The following is a 17,759-nucleotide window of genomic DNA, read 5'->3' as shown; positions in this document are numbered from 1 at the left end:
ATATCTTCAGTGGCTATCTTTCAACTGAGTCCTTCCATTCCCTTCTTACTGATACTATAGCTCTGTCCTCTTTTTTTAAGGATTTATTTATTTATTTTGGGGGTAGGGGCGTTGGGCAGAGAGAGAGTGAGAGAGAGAGGTCCAAACAGACTCCCTGCTGAGCACAGAGCCCGACTCGGGGCTCGATCCCACAACCCTGAGATCATGACCTGAGCTGAAACCAAGAGTCAGACGCTCAACTGACTGAGCCACCCAGGTGCCCCTAGCTCTGTCCTCTTGATCATCAGTCAAATTTCTTACAGGTGTTATCTATACTGGAAGTCTCCATTTTTCACCCTCACTCACTTCTCCATCCACTCCAGTCAAGCTTCTGTCCCCATAACTCCACCAAAACTTTCCTCACTAGGGTCACAAATGATCTGCATGTCTTCAAATCTAATGGACATGTTTTTTAGTCATCACCTTACATGCATTCAACATGCTGAAAACTCTTTCCTCCTTCTTGAAACAGTGCCTTCCCTTGGCCTCTTCCTCTTGGCCTCCATGAAATCATAATCTCATTGTTTTTCTCGTACTTCCCTGGCTGATCCCTCTCAGGCTCATCTTCTTCTATCAAACCATTAAACATTGGAAATCCTAAAGATTTGATCCTACAGCATTTTCTGTTGTTACTCTGTATTCTTCTAAGGAGATCTAATATGACCAAGGCTTCAATTTCAAGATGCCAATATTGCCCAAATTTATATCTCTAGCCATGTATTTAGATATTACTAGCTCTAGATTTGTATAATGACTACCTATAAATTGACTTTTGCTTACTTGTCTAATAAGAATCTCACACTTAACATGACCAAATTGGAATCATTAATTGTCCCACAACCCAAACTGCTCCTCTTCATCTTCCCCCAATAGCGCTGCCACCACCATCAACCTACCTGCCCAAGCCAGAAATCATTTTTTTTGAAGCTTTTATTTAAATTCCAGTTAGTTAAAATAAGGTGTACAATATAGCGATTCAACACTTCCATACCACACCCGGTGCTCATTATAGCATGTGACTTCCTTAACCCCCATCACCTGTTTCACCCATCCCCCAACCCAACTCCCTCCTGGTAACCATCAGTTTGTTCTCTATAGGTAAGCAGAAATCATTCTTGACTCTTCCTTTACTCATGCAGCTACCTAGTCACCAAATCCTCCCCTTCTCCCTTGTAAATATCTTCCAAACTCATCACATTCTCTCTTAGTCCAGGCCACCATCATCTCTCATTCAGGCTACAGTTGTAGACTCTTAATGATCTTGCTACTTCTACTCTTGCCCCACTCTCCACCTTCTACCAGCAGCCAGTGATGTATCCAAACACAAATCTAACCAGCCCCTTCCTCTGCTTACCACCTTTCCATGTTGCTCCTTACACCAGGATAAAGTTAAAGATGTGCACAAGGTGTGCACAAAGCCCACTGAGCTTGGTGGCAATACATATATGTCAAGGCCTTTGTCATATCTCCCCTGCCTATATCTTCTTCACTCTTCCTCCTACAAAATCCTCATTCTAGCAATTTCAGCCTACCGCAATTCCCAGAATGCTGGGTATCCTTGCCCAGGATACTCTCTCTTCCAAGAAGCTCTTCACTTCCTCATCCACTTGGCTTACTACTGATATCTTTAGAGAGAATGCTCAAGTGTCATTTTCTAAGATTTCCTTCACCTACACCTCCCCTCCTGCCTCTGTGCTTCCAGATATTCTTATGCCTTCTCTGTCATGTCAGTTGCTGCTCTATATTTTATTTTTTATTTTTTTAAGATTTATTTATTTATTTGAGGGGGAGGTGTCGGGCAGAGGGAGAGGTAGAGAATCTCAAGCAGACTCCTCGCTGAGCACGGAGCCTAACGTAAGCCTCGATCCCACAACCCCGAGATCATGACCTGAGCTGAAACCAAGAGTCGGATGCTTAACCAATAAGCCACCCAGGTGCCCCTGCTACTCTGTATTTTAATCTTTCGTTTTATTTTGTTTCTCTCATAAAATTATTACAGCCCTGTAGGGCAAAGACAACCATGACTTATTTATCTCTATATTGCCAATACTTAGCCCAGTGCCTATCACATACTAGGAATTCAATAAATGTGTGTTGAATGAGATGTTAATTAATTAACTTGTGAACAAATGGTGACCTTGAAAAGGCAAGTTTAGGAGTAAGCCTCTCTCCAATGGGCTAAAAAAAATAACTGAAAGAGAAGTGGAGAACAATGAGTGTAGACCATGCTTTTGAGAAGCGTAGCCATGAAGAAAAAGAGAAGGGAGAAAGCGTGAGGGAAAGTGTCACAGAGATTGCTAATTGCCTAATCCAATATTCATTCTCCCCCTTATAGAAGACCAGTTTTTTGGCTGGGCGCATAATCATCTAGATTAGAATAAAGTCTGCATTTCCTCACTCTCTTGCAGCTATGTATGGCCAATGGGATATAAGCAAAAACGTGTGATAGCATCGAGCATATTTCCTTCAAAGATGGTTGATATGTGCCCTTTGCCTCTTCTTATCCCTTCCTCTATTTTGCTGCTTGGAATGTGGGTACAGTGGTTTGTACTTCATCTAGGAACCTCAGGAAGAGGGCCACACTCGGAATGTCAGAGCAGAAAGCTGGATGAAGCCTGAGTCCCTGATAACTGCCACGTCAACCTCGGATCGCCCACCTCACAACCTTCACGTGGGACAGAAACATTGATTTTGTGAAAGCTACTGTTAGGTTGGGTTTCTCTGTTACAGCAGAACCCGATCGTAGGAAATACAAAGGGTGGTTTTATTTAGGATGCGGGAGATAAGATAATGTTTATAGCTAGAGAAAGGGGTCAGTAGAAAGGGAGATAGAGGACCCAGTTGGTAGATCAAGGTTAATGAGGGCATGGGAGGGATGGGGCCATGGGGCACAGATGGAGGGATTTGCTCACATCACATTCTGTGAGCCCTAGGGAAAGGGACAAGAACTACCATTTCTGGAGCACGTTCTATGTACTAAGTTCTTTATAGGTACTATCTAACTTAAACCTCACAACACTTTAAGTACTGTAAAGAGTATAATTTTTAAGCCATTTGTGTTCAGTTGTGTACAAGATGTAACCTATTATTTCAATAAGAGTTCAGTCTCTAACTCAAGCCATAATCAAGTTTCAATTCAGTCAATATTATCTGTGATAACAATAGCAAAAGACTGCAAACAACCTAAATGTCCATCATAGGGGATTGGTTAAATAAATTATGGTCCATCCTCACAATGGAACAGTCTACAGCTGTTAAAAAGAATGAGGTAGCTCTTTCGGGGTTGAAATGGAATTAACTCCAAAACGCATTGTAAAATGAAAAAACAAGGTGACTAACAGTGGGTATAGCATGTTATAAATTTGTTTAAAAAGGAAAAGCACGGGGCACCTGGGTAGCTCAGTCAGTTGAATGTCTGACTCTTGATTTCGGCTTGGGTCATGATCTCGGGGTCGTAGGATCAAGCCCCACATCAGGCTCAGTACGGAGTCAGCTTGTCCCTCTCGCTCTGCTCCCCCACCCCCTATGCTCTCTCTTTCTCTCAAATAAATAAATAAAATCTTTTTAAAAAATTAAAAATTTTAGGGGCCCCTGGGTGGCTCAGATGGTTAAGCATCTGCCTTCGGCTCAGGTCATGATCTCAGGGTCCTGGGATCGAGTCCCACATCGGGCTCCTTGCTTAGCAAGGAGCCTGCTTCTCCCTCTGCCTGCCACTTCCCCAGCTTGTACTCTCCCTCTCTCTCTCTCTGGCAAATAAATAAATAAAATCTTTTAAAAAAATTAAAAATTTTAGGGGCACCTGGGTGGCTCAGTCGTTAAGTGTCTGCCTTCAGCTCAGGTCATGATCCCAGGGTCCTGGGATCGAGCCCTGCATCGAGCTCTCTGCTCAGAGGGAAGCCTGCTTCTCCCTCTCCCACTCTCCCTGCTTGTGTTCCCTCTCGCTGTCTCTCTCTCTGTGTCAAATAAATAAATAAAATCTTTAAAAAAAAATTAAAATTTTAAAAATTTTTAAAAAGGAAAAGCAAAACAAAAGAATATACATATGGTACCTCTGGAAGAATATACAAGAATCTAGTAACGTATGGATATCTCCCAGGCAAAGATGGGATAGTGAGAGGGAGACTTGTCTTTTGCTATATACTCTTCGGTGCCTACTGAATTGAAGATGATAGACAATCTACATGTTTTGCCAATTAAAAAATAAAGAACATGCCACTTCAGTCGATAAGAAAACTGTCCATTCAAGATTTTTCCATCATCCTTCTTCCTAGGATGGCAGCTCAGTTCGAACAGGCATATACAGCCTTGTGGCTATGGTGGGAAGCAGCTCTTTAGCCTGGTAACAGATCAGAGGTGGATCCAGGTTTGATGAGGCCCGATTCACACGACTTGGAGAGCCTCTTAAAGAAATAGCACACACAACTGCGAATACAAAATGAAGTACAGAGCCTTCGAACTTACTTGGGCAAACGAGGGGCCCTGAAGCTGCATCTTCATTAGCTCCGAGGTAAATCAGCTTCTGATGCTGGGTGTGTTATTCCACTGGATCCTAGCCATTGCGACTCTTCCGTATTGCTCTGCTGAGATAAGACCACTCTCCTCTTATTTCCAGACTTCCAGCCATGCCCCAAATGCACAGAAGCCCTCTAGGCAGACTTCGCCAGATCTGCCAGCTTCTTCTCTTTCGCAGATAACTTCAGTGCCCTTCCCAGAGGTTACAGGGAACTTCAGCTGCTCTCTCAGGCCAGTGCTGGGAGAACATTGGAAGCATCAGGAGGCAGCGCTGTGAACTCCTCTGAGATCAGGATGACATCAATGCCCACCTGGTTGTGTTATGTTCTCTGGCAGGGGCCAGCCCCTCAAGCGTCAGGGCAGAGAAAAGGGGGCTGTCGTATTGACCCAGAGTTGGGGATTGCGCACACTAGGTGTGGCGTCAGCACAAGGACAAGGGTGATAAGGGTATGGTATGATAGATGTTGGATGGATAGGCCATGGAGACAAGACTCAACGGGAAAGATAGGGATTTGGAAAGAAGATAGTGGGAATTGAGGGGTGGGGTTGAAGTGGACACAGTTGAAACCCAAGTAGCATGAGGCTGAGGTGCTAAAAGGTTCAGCAGTGATTTCCATGGCGTCACTATCTCCTAGTCCTCTTCCTATCTTTGTGGTCACTCATTCACAGTCTCCTTTGTTGGACCTTCTTTCTTCAACTGCCTTTTAATATTAGTATCTCCAGGGTTCCATCTCCATACTGGATATCTCCACTTGGATATCCCACAGGCACTTCAAATCCAACACAATCAAACTGATTTTCTTCCCCGCCCCATACTTAGTCTTCTTCGAATTTAGTGAGATCTGTCTTACAAACTTAATTCACTCTCCATAATAACTCTCAGGTTTTAAAGATGAGGAAACTGAGGCTCAGTTGAAACAATTTGTCCAGTTTCTAGTTCTGCTACAAATGTCAGGGCTGCAATTTGAACCCAAGTCTGACTGACTGAAAAGCCCATCGTCCATTCGTCAGAATGGGTTTTGTAGTTGTTGTTGTTGTTGTTGTTGTTTAAGTAAACTCTACACCCAACGTAGGGCTCGAACTCACGTCCCCAAGATCTAGAGTTGCATGCTCTACCGACTGAGCTAGCCAGGTGCCTGAGTTTTATACACCTTAGTGATGGGGCTCTGTCCTGCTTAGTGGAACCACCATCCTTCTGTTGCCTAAGCCAGAACCCGGACAACTATTCTCGTCTCCTGTTCCTCATTACCCTTCCCCATGTAATAAGATATAATCCATTGCCAAGTCCTGCTGATTTTACCTCAAAAATATCTTTTTTCTTAAAGATTTTATTTACTTATTTTAGAGAGAGAGCCCAGAGGGAGGGACATTGGGAAGGAGGGAGGGGGAGAGAGAATCCCAAGCAGACTCCCCACTGAGCACAGAGCCCAAAGCAGAGCTCGATCTCACAACCCTGAGATCATGATCTGAGCTGAAATCAAGAGTTGGACGCTTAACCAAGTGAGCCACCCAGGCGCCCCTGCTACCAGAGCCTTCTACCTGACCTCCACATACTTCCTCTGGCCCCTCCCCCCGTTGTCCACATACAGCCAGAGATGATGCCAGCAAAGTACAGATCAGACAAGATCACTTCCCTTAGTGCCTATACAATAAAGTCCACTTCTTTGTGAGACATAAAAGATTCTCCACTGGGGCGCCTGGGTGGCTCAGTCAGTTAAGCGTCTGCCTTTGGCTCAGGTCATGATCCCAGGGTCCTGGGATCGAGCCCCAAATCGGGCTCCCTGCTCGGTGGGAAGCCTGCTTCTCCCTCTCCCACTCCCGCTGCTTGTGTTCCCTCTCTCGCTGTGTCTCTCTCTGTCAAATAAATAAATAAAATCTTTACCAAAAAAGAAAAAGAAAAAGAATACAAAGTAAAGTAAGAGGCTCTCTGGAGGGATGAGGCCCCACAAGTGAGGAGCCCTGAAGCTTCAAATTCATTAGCATCCCAGGAAATCTGTTTCTAAGAACACTCAGCAAGTCACGTGCGGTTTCATAAATGCTCCACGCTGTTTCATGCGCTTGCTGTCTTGACACGCATGAGCCCCTCCACCTGAAATGTCCTTCCCCCATTACTTACCTGGCCACTCGTTCTCTGCCAGTGGTGGGCTGGAACGAGATCACAAGCTCACACGACCTGACTGGTGGACACAGATTTTGTGAACCGGTCGTTAAACACAGCTTTTATTAAAAACTAACTTCAAATCAAGTAAGCTATATTAAAAGACACTAAAGACTCAAATCTCATCACGTCCTAATCATGTTACCACATTCTCCTATTATCCGTGTTTGGGATGCTATGTGTGTCCCTTTTATCCACGTGGTGGGACGATTCTGGGACGATGTGCTACGACTATACCTCTCTCCAAACCCCCACATCCAACGTCTTCCCGTCGTGGGTAGCATGAAGCTGGCTGCGGTGGGAGTATTTACAACACAAAACTCAAGTCGGGGCTTTGTTTTCCCTGGAGAGCCCATTGTTAAGTAGTTACGAGCACACCACTGTTTATAACCAAACCCAAGGCACACCTCTGTGCAGCCTTCCCTGATTTCCTTTCACACACACACACACACACACACACACACGGGCTCACACACACAATCGTTCTGCCCCTCCTAGATCCCATATACCACTCAATAGCCTTTCATATACTTTATTTCCAGAGTTGGTTTAATTAAAGGCAGGTACTACATTTTATCCACCTTTGTACCACAAATGCCTCGCACATTGTAAGGGCTCAATAAATGTTGGTTGAATAAATGTAACCTGTCCGGGTTCAGTTTCTTCTTATGTCAAATGAGAATAGCTGCTCTCCCTACCAGAGGGAGAACAAATGAAATTCTAGACATGAAAGTACTTTGAAGGAAAAAGTGAAAAGTATCATACAAGCGCAGGGTATTATTTTCACGTGTTCATGTAGTTTAATGAGTTTCCATCATAAAACACCTGTTGAAGCATATAAGTCTAACTTTCCTCTGTTCTCTCTCAAGATGGTCTAATTTAACCCCTGGGCTCCTTGGGCCTCTTTGAACCTTTCGGGGGTGAGAGTCCAAAGAAACTCTTTGTTTTAATAAAGCTCACTAATAAAGTATGTTTCTGTAAAGTTGATTTTGGACTGAGGAGGAAAACCTCTGAGGAAAATGATAAAATCAAAGATGCATTCTCATCAAGGTAAAAATCCCAAATGACAGTTAAGGACCCAAAATGAAGGCATTAAGATGGGTCAAGCCAGGGGTTCCTGGCTGGCTGGGTGGGTAGAGCATGACTCTTGATCTTGGTGGATCTGAGTTTGAGCCCCACCCTGGGTGTACAGACTACTTAAAAATAAAAATTAAAAAAAAAAAGATGGGTCAGGATGCCTGGGTGGCTCAGTCAGTTAAGTATCCAACTCTTGATCTCAGCTCAGGTCTTGATCTCAGGGTTGGGGGTTCAGGCCTTGTGTTGGGCTCCATGCTGGGTGTGGAGCCTACTTAAAAAGAGAGAGAGAGAAAGATGGGTCAAGCCACCCTACCTGAGACTCTCTTTTTTTTTTCTTTTTAAAGATTTTTTATTTATTTATTTGGGAGAGAGAGAGAGAGAGAGCACGAGCAGGGGGAGGGGCAGAGGGAGAAGCAGACTCCCCACTGAGGGGATACCTGGGTGCAGGTCTTGATCCTGGGTCCTGGGATCATGACCTAAGCCGAAGGCAGACACTCAACCGACTGAGCCACCCAGGAGCCCTGAAACTCTCTTTCTTTATACTTTATTTTATTTTTTAATTATTTTGTATTTATTTATGGGTGGGCCGGGGGCAGAGAGAGAGGGAGAGAGAATCTTAAGCAGGCTCCGTGCCCAGTGCAGAGCCCAACGTGGGGCTCGATCTCACAACCTGAGATCATGATCTGAGCCAAAATCTAGAGTCAGACGTGTAACTAACTGAGCCACCCAGGCACCCTTGTCCTTTATTTTATTTGCATTTTTATTTATCTTATTTAATAAGCCCTAATATGTCATTTAGTATGTGTCAGATTCTTTCTTAGTACTTTACAGATATTCACTCATTTAATCTTCATAAAACACTTCTTTATATTTTTTAAAGATTTATTTATTTATTTGACAGAGAGAGACAGCGAGAGAGGGAACACAAGCAGGGGGAGTGGGAGAGGGAGAAGCAGGCTTCCTGCTGAGCAGGGAGCCGATGCGGGGCTCGATCCCGGGACTCTGGGATCATGACCTGAGCCGAAGGCAGACGCCTAACGACTGAGCCACCCAGGCGCCCCCATGAAACACTTCTTATTTTCATTATATAGGTAAGGAGACTGAGTCACAGAGAGGTTAAGTAAATTGCCACTTTCCTCCACTGTAGGAAGGATGTGGCCACTCCCAGCAGAATCTTACAGAAGCTTGGAAGCCCTGCTCCGGGGCTCTTCCTGCCTGGCAGGCTTCTCACCACTGGAGGACCGGCTTGACCACCAGACCTCTGCAAGAAGCTAGACAGTCACTGGAGACTGCATCCACTCCCTCATTTGTATCTTTTATCCCAGATCCTTCGTGCTGCTTGTATGATGGTTCTATAGCCAACTAAAGTACAAGCAACTGGGGACCACGGTGAGTTGCCATAATCACAGGACTCTGGACCGCGACCAGCCTTTGGGGTCTGACCTAGATCAGGCCTCCCAGGCAAGTTCCTTAACAACTCCGAGTCTCAGCTTTTCCATCTATAAACACGTAAGTCAATGTTATCTGATGGAAAGAAAAAAGAGGTTTGTGTCCGACAAGCTTTTTAATTTGTTCATTCTTTTATTCACCAAATGAGAGCTTCCAGAGTGTCCATTATGTGCCCGTCACTGTGTCATTATGTACTGGAGAGAGTGGTGAACAAGGCCGAGAGTGGGGTAGGGCCTGCCCTTATGAAGCGTACGTTCTAGTTGGGAAAACAGGCAAGAGATGAGCAAACAGATAAATAACTATAAATCGAAATAAGTGTCACACAGTAAACACTATGATAGAAATGGTAGCGGGGATGGGGGAGGGGAAGATCTACTTTCCACAAGGTGATCAAATAAGTTTCCTCTAAAGAAGTGACATTTGGGGCGCCTGGCTGGCTCAGGTCATGATCCCAGGGTCCTGGGATCGAGCCCCGCATCGGGCTCCCTGCTCCGCGGGAAGCCTGCTTCTCCCTCTCCCTCTGCCCCTGCTTGTGCGTGTGCGTGCTCTCTCATGCTCTCTCATGCTCGCTCTCTCTCTCTGTGTCAAATAAATAAATGAAATCTTTTTTTAAATGTCACTTCTTTTTTTTTAAGATTTTATTTATTTATTTGACAGAGAGCACAAACAGGGGGAGCGGCAGGCAGAGGGAGAGTGAGAAGCAGGCTCCCCACTGAGCCACCCAGATGCCCCAATAAATAAAATCTTTTTTTAAAAAAAAGGAAGTGACATTTAAGCCAATTTATTATTTTACTAGATTTGTGACCTTGGCCAAATGGCAGGAAGTTTAAAAAATTACAATAGGCGACTGCTCTGAGCCTCAATAGGGCATAATCCCCATGTGCCCGGATCCTTGTGATGATCCAATGAGATGGTATGTGTAGACCCTTCAGCACATAGTAAGCACTCCATAAATGCTCATCCCTTTCCCCTTCTAGCTAGAGCAGTCAGGGTTCCTCTGAAAATGACTTAAGGTCACACAATCTGCTTTGGCAGTTATTTAGCTGCTTAATCAGTTTAATAAGCCAGGAATTTAGCAGGCAAATCAAGTCCCCCCCCAGTTAGCAAAAATTATACATACACTTTGGGATTGAAGCAAGATGCCTTCAATTTAGGGCCTCCTCATCATGAAACCTGGATAAGCCTTCCTCTGAAATCATCAGCTGGCAAAGCAGCAAGTTAATGTCCTCTAATTCTGCCAATTGGCTCCAGCTCGATTTCCTAATCACTAATTTAACCTTCAGCATTAAGTTATGGAAGAAAACTACCGCTGGACCCTTGTACTGCCCAAGGGCCTGGCACCTTGATTTCTCCTTAGGGTGGAACAGGGAAACCTGTGGTAGGGAAAGGGTGCTGTGATTCTCTCCACTTACAAGTAAGGGACCAGCAGAGTTTAATTTTCACACCCAAAGTCACATGGCAAAGTTGCTATAGCAAGCTCAGACCAGAATTCAAGGCTATGGATTCCTTTGCCACTATATTCTTGCTTAGACCAGGGTTGCCTGGGGTGATGATTAAAAAATCAATTCAGCAAAACTAAAACCTTTACTGACTGGTTATCCCATCACAAGACACACACACACACACACACACACACACATTAGTGGAAAGAATGATGCTGATTTTGTCAAGAATAATGTAATGAATTGTGGTTGTCATTCACTATCCCAAAGAATCCATACTAAGAGCTAAGATAGAGATTATCATATGATAGGCCAACCCTCAGATCACTTGGTGGAACCTCATCTGACCACACTTTAAAAACACAGTGCTAAACACACACACACACACACACACACACACACACACACACACACACACCACTAAGGTAGTCAAACCTTTAAGTACTTATTGTTAATAATGTACCTACAAGTAAAAGTTTAAGCCATGTTTCAGCTATAGTCTGAAATGTGGGGAGGATCACACTGTTGGGCCAGGAAAAAAGGAAGGGAAAGTTGGTCAACTTGATGAAACAAAAACAATGTTCTTGGTTTCAGAGTTAAGATATTTTTCAGGTTTGAGAATCACTATTTATTCAAATATGGCTTCCAATTATTAATATTAAAGACTGTCAATCTCTAGGGGCACCTGGGTGGCTCACTGGTTTAAGCATCTGCCTTCAGCTCAGGTCGTGATCCCAGGGTTCTGGGATCGAGTCCCACATTGGGCTCCCTGCTCAGCGGGGAGTCTGCTTGTCCCTCTCCCTCTGCCCCCACCCCCGGCTCATTCTCTCTCTCTTTCTCTCTCAAATAAATAAAATCTTTAAAAAAAAAAAGATTATCAATCTCTTAACTTGAATTTTGTCTGAACCAAACATGGTATAACATAAATCAGCACGTAAAACACTAGGGGCATTATGAAGTTTTTGTCTTTTTTTTAAAGACTTTATTTTTTGAGAAAAAAAAAGAGTGAGAAGGAGAAGCAGACTCCCCACTGAGCAGAGAGCTCGATGCGGGGCTCGATCTCAGGACCCTGAGATCATGACCTGAGCCGAAGGCAGACATTTAACTGACTGAGCCACCCAGGAGCCCCTGAAGTTTTTGTCTCTAAAAAAAGTTATTGAAGATATGTTTTTACCCCCGAACAGGTACACTCATTTCCAATTATATTCTGTACAGTCAGCCCTAATCCTGAAATGTAAGAACTCTGTCAAAATTAAAATAGCATACTTGGGCATTAAGCTAAACTATGGTTGTTTTCAAATTTTTCGATACAGAAAACCATGGGGTATGCTCGAAATAAATGAGAAGCAATGGCTGGAACAGCCCATTTCCCAGTCAATGCTTTTGAGCAGCTCCTAGAAATAGATCTAATAATATCCCTGCTTTGGTGGCCGAAGCAATTTAAACAAATTAGAGATGCTTAAGCCTTTGTCAAATGACTGTACTAAAATCAAATTTGATATCCTTTAAAAACCAATATTATAGATAGTAATTATAATTGCTTCTGACAAGTCAGTGGAGAAACCATCCCAGACCTCCAACATATATAATACAGTGTTTAAGCACGATGCTCCATAAATCACTCAAAGCAACAAATGCAGTTTGGCAACTTGGTTCTCCTAAAACAGTAGAGGGGCTCTGGCACATAGTTGAAGTAATCTAGGGCTGGAAAAATTCTGGGAGAACGAGAGGAATTACTGGAATAATAGAGAAGAGCCCCTATTTCACCATGAACAGAAACACTTTTATGGTTCCCAAAGTGCACTTGCTTTTCCTTTGTCTTGTTAAAAATATCCACCATTAGAGGGGCGCCTGGCTAGCTCAGTTGGTAACATAACATGCGACTCTTGATCTTGGGGATTTAAGCACAAGCCCCAGGCTGGGTGTAGAGATTATCTAAAAACAAAATCTTCAACAACAACAAAAAATATTCTCCATTAGATATGGTGACTATAACTCACGCGGAGATTTTCTCATATTTTCCTATAGAAGATAGGCTACGTAGGGGTGGTTTGGCATAGAAAGATTCAGGCACCTACCAATATAAGAGCAAATATTCTTAAGTGCAAATGCCAGGAAATTGGGATACTCAACAAATGTTGAGCTCTGTGACACCAGTTTCTTGGGCTGTTTCATCTACCCTCAGCTGGGCTGGATACTCTTCGTTCCTCTGCTCTTGCAACAAGGTTCCGTCCTGGTCACTCTCTGGTCTTCTCACTACCAGTGCTTCAACGGCCACCCAGAAGCAGATCTATGTCCTCAGCTCTAGCACCTGCTGTCCCCGTCTCTCCCAGGATGTCCCAAAGCCCTCTTGAACCTGTATATACCAAAGCAAGCTCCCATCTCTCTCCATCACCTCCGCCATACAGCGTCGCTTCCTCTGTATCTCAGCTGGGCTTGCCAGAAATATGGGAGCCATTCCAGAAAGACTGCAAGGAGTAGGGATCAAGTGTGTGGGCTTGGGAGTTAAGTTACTCCAGGTGCCACTACATTCTACTTAGATGAGCTACCAGCAAGATTATCCCACTTCCTATCTGATTGCATGTACAGCGTGGACACTAGCTACTTGGGTACTGGGTCACTTTGGGCAGGCTCCTTAACCTTTCCGGGCCTCAGTTTCTTCATCTGGAAGAGAGACATAATAGAACGTGTACTTCATAGGTGATTGCGTGTGTTAAAAGATACATTGCAAGTAAAGCGCTAGCATAGTGCCTGGCCCCTGGCGAGCACTCAGTAAATACTAGTCACGATTATAATGATCTAGAGTCTTCCTTCTTCCAGTTATGCTCTTCTACCAGCATTTCATTATAAAAATTCCTAAACATAAAGAAAAACTAAAAGAATTGTCCAGTGAACATGCACATCCCCATCACCTAGGTTCTACCGTTGTTAGCAGCTTGCTCTTCGGACAAAAGCATATATCCATCCACCCATCAGTCCATCTTAATTTTGTGTGCACTTCAAAGTAAGTTTCAAAATAAGCGCCCATCCCTAAATGCTTTCACATGCATATTATTAACTAGAAATCAATATTTAGTTTGCTTTTTAGGTAAAATGAACATATAGTGAAAGGCATGACTCTTTAGTATACCCTTTGGTGACTTTTGACAACTGAATACACCCTAAGGAATCCAAAGCTCTGTCCATACACAGGATATTTCCATCACCCCAGAAAGGTCTCCCAGGCCCCTTCACACCTGGGACACCCCCACCCTCCCAAGAGGCAACCACTGTTCTGATTTTTCTCTGCCAGAGATCAATTTACTCTATTGTAGACCTCCACAGATGTGGAGTTACAGAGTAGGTACTCCTATCCCCAATCTTTTTAACCACAGTAAAGTTGATATGTGAAAAACACATCTTACTGTTGTTTTAATTTGCATTGATTACTATTGAGGATGAACTTTTTGAAATTTTATTTATTTGTCAGAGAGAGACAGGGGAGAGAGAGAGAGAGCACAAGCAGGGGGAGCGGCAGGCAGAGGGAGAAGCAGGCTCCCCGCTGAGCAAGGAGCCCAATGCGGGGCTCCATCCCAGGACCCTGGAATCATGACCTGAGCTGAGAGCAGACGCTTAACCGACTGAGCCACCCAGGCGTCCAGAGGATGAACTTATCAAAAGTTATCACTTGGGAATTTCCTTCTTTTATATCCATTATTCTATTGGCTTAGACTCTGGAGACACAAAGATACGGACTTGATTCTTGGCCTACTAGATGTGCAAACTTGGGCAAATGACTTGACCTTTCTGAGCTGCGGTTTACCCATCTCGAAACTGGAAATAATAATAGATTGATTTTCCAGAATATTACTATCTTACAGGACTGTGAAAATTATGAGATAACACATGTAAACCATTTGTTGTGGCAGGTGTCGGAAAGACAGTAAGTGCTCAGTGCACGTTAGCTATTATGATGCAGTTCTTTGTAGATTCGGAAGTTACTGTGCTCTTCCTTTGATGTCCAAGTGGCTCATTCCCTCATGACCACCTCCTCTCTACTCAATTGTCACCTCATCAGTGAGAACGCCCCCTGATTGTTGTATTTTGACCTAGCAGCCAACCCCGGAATTATTTCCCTATCCTGCTCTACTGGGTTGAATTGTTTCCCTTCAAAAGGCATGCTCAGGGGCGCCTGGGTGGCTCAGTCGTTAAGCGTCTGCCTTCGGCTCAGGTCATGATCCCAGGGTCCTGGGATCGAGCCCCGCATCGGGCTCCCTGCTCAGCGGGAAGCCTGCTTCTCCCTCTCCCACTCCCCCTGCTTGTGTTCCCTCTCTCACTGTCTCTCTCTCTGTCAAATAAATAAATAAAATCTTAAAAAAAAAAAAAAAAAAAAGGCATGCTCAAGTCCTAGTTCCCATACCTGTGAATGTGACTTTATTTGGAAATAGGATCTTTGCAGATGTAATACAGTTGAGATGAGATCACACTGGGCTTGGGTAAGCCCTAAATCCAATGACCGGTGTCCTTACGAGAGGAGAGACAGAGAGCCACGTACAGAGAGACGCAGGAAGAGCATCTTGTAATGACAGAGGCAGAGATTAGAGTGATGCATATACAAACCAAGGAATGCCGAGGACGGCTGGCAACCACCAGAAGCCCAGAAGAGGCAAGAGAAGGATCATTCCCTAGGGCCTTCAGAGGGTCTGCCAACACCTTGATTTTATTTTTTTTTTAAGATTTTATTTATTTATTTGACAGAGAGAGAGCGTGCACAAGCAAGCGAAGGTGAGCACAAGCAGGGGGAGGGGAGACAGAGAAGCAGGCTCCCCACTGAGCAGGGAGCCCGATGCGGGGCTCGATCCCAGGACCCTCTGATAATGACCTGAGCTGAAGGCAGACACTTAACCGACCGAGCCACCCAGGCGCCCCAACACCTTGATTTTAGACTTCTAGCTTCCAGAACTATGACAGGATAAATTTCTTTTGTTTTAAGCTACCCAGTTTGTCATGGCAGCCCTAGCAAATCAATGCACTTGCTTTCTTTTGCTGCATAGCATTTACCATCTGACATACTAAATATTTATTTTATCTGTTTCCCTTCACTAGAGTATAAGAGCCGGTGAGAGCAGGGACTTTGTTTTGTTCATACTGATTTCCTAGCACTAAGAGATTGCCTGGCACATAATAGATGCTCCAGAAACTTTCCTGGAAGGAGGGAGGGAGGGAAAGAGGAAGGAATGGAGGGAGGGAGGGAGGGCAGGAAGGAGGGAGGGAGGGTAGGGGAAAGAGGGAGAAAAGGAGGAAGGAAGGAAGTTTACTATTCCTATATACTATATTAAACACCATGATTTTTGAGTTTGTCTTTTCCCTTTTAAGATTTTTTTTTTTTTTTTTTTTTTTTGCCTTTTAGGATTTATTTATTTTAGAGAGAAAGCATGAGCAGGAGGGGCAGAGGGAGAGGGAGAGAGAATCTCAAGCGGACTCCACGCCGATCTCACGACCCTGAGACCACCACCAGAACCAAAACCAAGAGCTGGACTCTCAACCGACTGCACCACCCAGGCACCCCTTAAGATGGTTTTTGATGTGAAGTTGTTATGTATTCAAATTCATATTTTTTCTTTCATGGATTCTGCCATCAAAGTTATGCTTAAAACAGCTTTTCCCAATCTCACGGTCATATATTCACCTTATTGTCTTCATAGTATTTTATAGTTTAATTCTTTTTAAATTTGTACAAAAAAATTTAAATATAGATCAAAGTAGAGAGAATAATATAATATGCAGTTTCATTTTTTTTTTTTTTTTATGTTCAGCCCTTCTTCCATCCAGAATTTACTTTGATGTGTGGGATGAGAGAGCTTTACCCGTTGTTTTGTTGTAGGTTTTTTCAAAATGGTTAACCAATTGTCCCGGCAGCTTTTATTGACGCATCTCTCTTTTCTTTACCATCTGAAACAATACCCTAGTGATCACCTAAACACTTCTATAGACTTCGATCAGCGAATCAGAGGAGAAACCTCAGCCACGAGTGTCTCTTCTTGCACCAGCACCGCCTCTGTGGAAGAGGTTTTCATGTCTGTTCATGCAAGTTCTGCTTTGTTGATTCCTTTTTTCCCTGTCTTCTTGACTGTTCTGCCCTGTTCCTTCTTACAGATGAACTTTAGAGTCATCATGAGGTTTGGAAACCCTCCCTTCAAGATTTTGGTTGGAATTGTATTAAATGTATCCCTGTACTTGGACGAGGAAGCTGCCTCTCCGTCTATCCTGGGACTGTTGTCCAGATTCGAATCCTCACGTCCCATCTGTGGACAAGCCTCCTAGCTGGCTGCAGGCCCAGTGCTCGACGAGCCAGCCTCCACATTGCTGACAGGGTGATCTTAGTGAATGGGCACACTTGGCTTAGGTCACTTCTCTGCTTAGAACTCTTAAACGACTTCCCTTTCTATTCAGTACGAGGCTCCAAGACCTGGTCCTAACCTACAATCCCCTCACACACAGCAGATATTCTGAACCAAGTGTGGGTCCTTGGAGGAGCCTTGATCTGACCTCTTCTTTCCTTTGCTTTTTTGCATAAGTTCTCCACCTAATAGAGACCCTTCTTAAGCCCCTTTGGCCTTCTTGCCGGCCTTGACTCCCCTCCGGCCCCCTCCCCTGACACCCCAACCAGAGTCCCGCGGCCTGCTCCCTGCTTCCAGAAGCCTGCTCCCTGCTTTCAGACTTCTAGCGTGGCACTCACCATACTGGTCCCCGGTTATTTCTCAAAACCTTGAGCAAGTCACTTCTTCCTGGGCTTCAGTGTCCTGTTACTAAAGAAGAAAGCTGGACTATTTCTTTCAGCTAAAATTTCAGCTTTACCCATTTTGCTTTTTGTCCCTCGGTTTCAAAGCTAAAACAAGTGAGGATTGCCAAAAAAAAAGCAACTTCCAAGTCAACATAGGTTTGGGCTAATTAAGCCTATGCCACATCAACTCTTCTGTCTAGGAAAAATTAATGCCCACACGGACGACCTTGCGAAACCGTAAGATATTAAACTCCCCTCTGAGGCAAAGACAGAACGTTCACCTGGTAGCCCTTCCACTGAACTTCCTGCAATTCTTTAG

The 17,759-nt window shown here is 44.2% G+C and overlaps 1 long non-coding RNA gene across 1 annotated transcript in view; it reads left to right on the top strand.

Moving 5' to 3' along the window:
• LOC144380461 (uncharacterized) overlaps nucleotides 1–16,325 on the top strand; it is a 56,132-nt gene extending 39,807 nt beyond the window's left edge. The window contains exons 2-4 of the long non-coding RNA XR_013444619.1: nucleotides 2,600–2,710; nucleotides 8,934–9,175; nucleotides 16,067–16,325. This is a non-coding gene — a long non-coding RNA (uncharacterized LOC144380461). The remainder of the gene's footprint in view (nucleotides 1–2,599; nucleotides 2,711–8,933; nucleotides 9,176–16,066) is intronic.
• The last annotated feature ends 1,434 nt before the right edge of the window (nucleotides 16,326–17,759 follow it).

This window comes from Halichoerus grypus, chromosome X (genome assembly GCF_964656455.1).
Source record: "Halichoerus grypus chromosome X, mHalGry1.hap1.1, whole genome shotgun sequence".
Classification (NCBI taxonomy): Eukaryota; Metazoa; Chordata; class Mammalia; order Carnivora; family Phocidae; genus Halichoerus; species Halichoerus grypus.
This window is presented reverse-complemented; position numbering and strand designations above follow the sequence as displayed.